This window comes from Lactuca serriola, chromosome 4, assembly GCF_051521515.1.
Source record: "Lactuca serriola cultivar US96UC23 chromosome 4, Lser_US96UC23_V15, whole genome shotgun sequence".
Lineage (NCBI taxonomy): Eukaryota > Viridiplantae > Streptophyta > Magnoliopsida > Asterales > Asteraceae > Lactuca > Lactuca serriola.
The window spans coordinates 32,159,216-32,162,899 of NC_136411.1; positions in this window are offsets into that span (position 1 = coordinate 32,159,216).

Consider the following 3,684-nt stretch of genomic DNA (forward strand, 5'->3'; position numbering starts at 1 on the left):
TACCCGATACTGACGTTAAACGGGGCTTTTGGTCGCACCCGATTAAATGGTCACAATTTAACTTGGTTGTAACTAAAATTTTTCAAGTGAATATTGAGGGTGTTTCTATTTTGTTTCAACCCTTATGAAGTCATAATTAAAAGTCCCAATTTAATTAACCTAATCCAAAAAGGTTAACGGACAATTTAATAAAGCGAGTTTTATTAACGGAAGAAGAGGTTAAAATGACGGGATAAATTTCGGGTTGTCACATCATCCCCCCGTTAGAGGGAATTTCGTTACGAAATTTGGTTTAGGCAAGGAAGTGGCATGAACAATCTGGTAGAGAGATGAGGGTACTTCCTATTCGGTTGGCCTTTGCGCTCGCAAGCAAACTCTGACCTTTGCTTGGCGTTCTAACAAACCTTTACTTATGGGATTCAGATTTCGTTTTGTTCAGTTAGTGATTCCTACAGGTGCGTCTACGTAGTTAGGGTTACCATTGATTTCCATCAAGATGAGTGGGATACAAAGAGTGACGTCGGGCAAACACTTTTCAAGTCTAAGAAGTTGATTGATTTGGGGTGAAACTTATGGAATTTCCGTAAGTAGTCGTGGTCTGACGAGGGTTGGACCAATTTTTGTAAAGAATCTCGGATGGTCCTAAGCTCTCGGAAGGGTAGAGCTTTTCAGTACTTAGAATATTGTGTACTTCTATGGCGAGATCATCACTAGCACGATCGCCATTATGAAGTTCTAGAAGTTCTCTCTTACTGAGGGTGTAATTCCCGGGTTGGTTCTTAGAAGGTTCAGGTTATCCTCGGATTCGTGTTTCCTGCTGATTGGCCCTCGAAGGTTTTTCTGGATCATCGGATGTATCGGCTACACTCTAGCATCTATTGGTTACGGGACATCTATCTTGATTTAGTGCAAAGATGGACCTGCACTCTAACTCTTGAGGTGTTTCTAGCGAAAACCCTCGTAGTCGGTGAGATAGGGTTTTACCAGACGAGTGTTTAGAAAGTTTTTTTTAACCTTTTCATCATCGTCTAGTTGACGCTTTCTCATTATGATTCTTATCGGGAAAGAGTCATGCTCTTACTTGCTTTTCTATTTCATGAATAGCAAGCTCTGCTCAGGGCTAACTCAATTCTTAGAGATTTTCTGAAGTGTTGGACTATCTCGGGAGGTGGTTCTACTATTTCTGTGTGAGATAGTATTCTCGGAACACCTAATAGTCCAATGAATCTCTAAGACATGCCCTATTCTCTAAGGCGTTGGTTTCTTTTAATTGCAGGAAGCGCGTGCTCTTGTATAACCCATCGACTAACACCTAGACTGGTGTCAAGTCTATAATCTCTTCGGGATCTGGGTTATAAGGCTTAACGCAACCTACTTTCGTACTTTATTCAAGTATCCTTTGCTGCGGAGGTTATCCTGTGGTTATTGGCATTCTAGTATTCACTTCGGAGAATGCAGTCTATTGTCTACAGGGCGACGGTGACTTCTTCCATGTGAGGACGCGGAGTGTCCTATACACTACTTGTCAATAACAGGGTGGACGAAGTGCCTGAGTAGTGCGAGCATCTTCTGCAACTACTCTTCCGGTGGTTATGAGTTTTCTTGATTTAGGTTAAGTCTAGAAGTATAGGGTTCCGTTACTCGGACTTCTAATCTCTTCATCCACTCTTCTCAGAGTTCAACTTATCGCAGCTTCCAGGTTTCCAGGATATCCGATGAGATGCTTAATTCGTGGGAGTAAGCGTGAATCGATGGTCGTAGTCAATGTCCTTGACTCTTACGACTCAGATTTCTTTACCAACTGAGGGTGTTAGCTACTATGTTGGCTTAACCGGGATGACAACAAATTTTGGATTTGTGGTCATTTTAGTAGCTCAACACACAGTTGTTCTCTTGAGTCTAGTTCCTATTCTATGGGATAGGATGAAGGGTTTTACTATGAGGTTCGTGGTAGAGCTCATACATGGATTAACCACTAATACCTGGTGTATGCAAGCCGTATATAATTGAGGTCGACAGGATGTTTAGTTGTGCAGCTCCACCCCAAACCCACAACCCAACGAGGAACAGGGAGTAGGGAGGAAGCACACATCTTAAATCTTATTGATCTGAATTATATACCACTCTAATGCATATACTCAGTAGTAGTACATTAACCCCATGAGTTCTTTCCTCTTGGTTCACGAACCTGATTGTGAGGTGCTAAGGGTCTTTTTGGGGGATCTACGGAGTAAGCTTCGGGTGGTTACCGTCTTCTGAAATACATGTGGTGTCTTTCGCTTCGAGTTCCATCTATCTAAGAAAGGGTTGGTTAACAGCGCACGATACCCTACTCCGGGGTATTTCGGAAAGTTTTAGATAAGAGAGACAACTGACGGATTGCATTAGGTTTTATTATTAAGTTCGGAAGATCTTTTATTTGATGAAGTGGCCATGATGAAAGTTCTTTTTACACAACACTAGGGATTTACACATGGTTGCACTAAGTCGAACCATGATTGATAGAGGCGTCGAAGTTGGCATACATCGACATGACATAGAATGGGGGTTGATAGGGCCATGTGTTGAACGGGTACACAAGTTCTTGGCATCTCGGGTTTCGTCCCGTGTATCCCTGTTGCGGATACTTTGACCGATAGAGTCGACACGGAACTATAGAGGGTCCTGAGGTTTCGGAATAATGTACTTTTCATGTATGGATTCTCACGAGGCTTTTCTATAATTGCTTAGCATACACTGGTCATGTATAATTAAGGTGGGAAGGACTGTTGACTGAGCGACTCTGCCCTAAATCCACAACCAAACGAGGAACAGGAAATGAGGCAGCATCACTCACTCTAGGTCTATCCATCTTAATTACACATGGCTTTAACGTATATACCGAGCCATTATAGCTTTACCTGGTGAACTTTGAATTCTCACAACTGTGTTGCGACTTTCGCCTTAACGGGAGAGTATTTACATTTAGAATTAGCCTTTTAATGTTTTCGGTTAATGATTTCGGTTAGTTATCTAGGATTGAGAGACGTACCAAAAGTTCTACCGGCTTCCTTGATGCTTTTCCCTAGGCATTAGAGTTAGACTCCTCCTGCGCCATTGTCGTTCCATTCAATTGGGCGGTCCCTCTTGAAGTGTCCAATTTCACCACATAGATGGCATATTGGACTGGTCGCCACATTGGTGGTTGATGTGATGAACTCAACCGGGGTTCTACAGGTACGAGCAGTATGCCCCTTCTTGTTGCACCTAGTGCAAAAGAATCCTCGACATATACCATGATGATGGTAGCTACACTTGCTGCAGTGGGGAAGGTTTCCTAGGTATGGTCTTCTATGTGTCGGGATGGAACGGTTGGCAGGGGTATTGACTGACTCAGCTCATTGCCCTTCGGAAGGTCCTTGAGCCGAGGCACTTCCTTCATCGTTCTTAAACTTTCTCTTCAGTGGATTTGGTTGAGGTTCTTGGGTGGCTGGGTACACAGGAGTTGGTTGCTGCCGTCCATTGCTAGGATCGGGAATCCCGATAGGGCTCTTGCTAACATTGGCGTTGTTAGCATTCAGATGAGCCATGACAGAGGCTACGGCTGCCGAGACTACAGCTTGGAACGTAGTTTCATCGAATAGGAGAGTAGGTTTCTTGCCAGCGGATTGGTTACGTTTCTTCGGAGGCATGGTTTTCCTACAC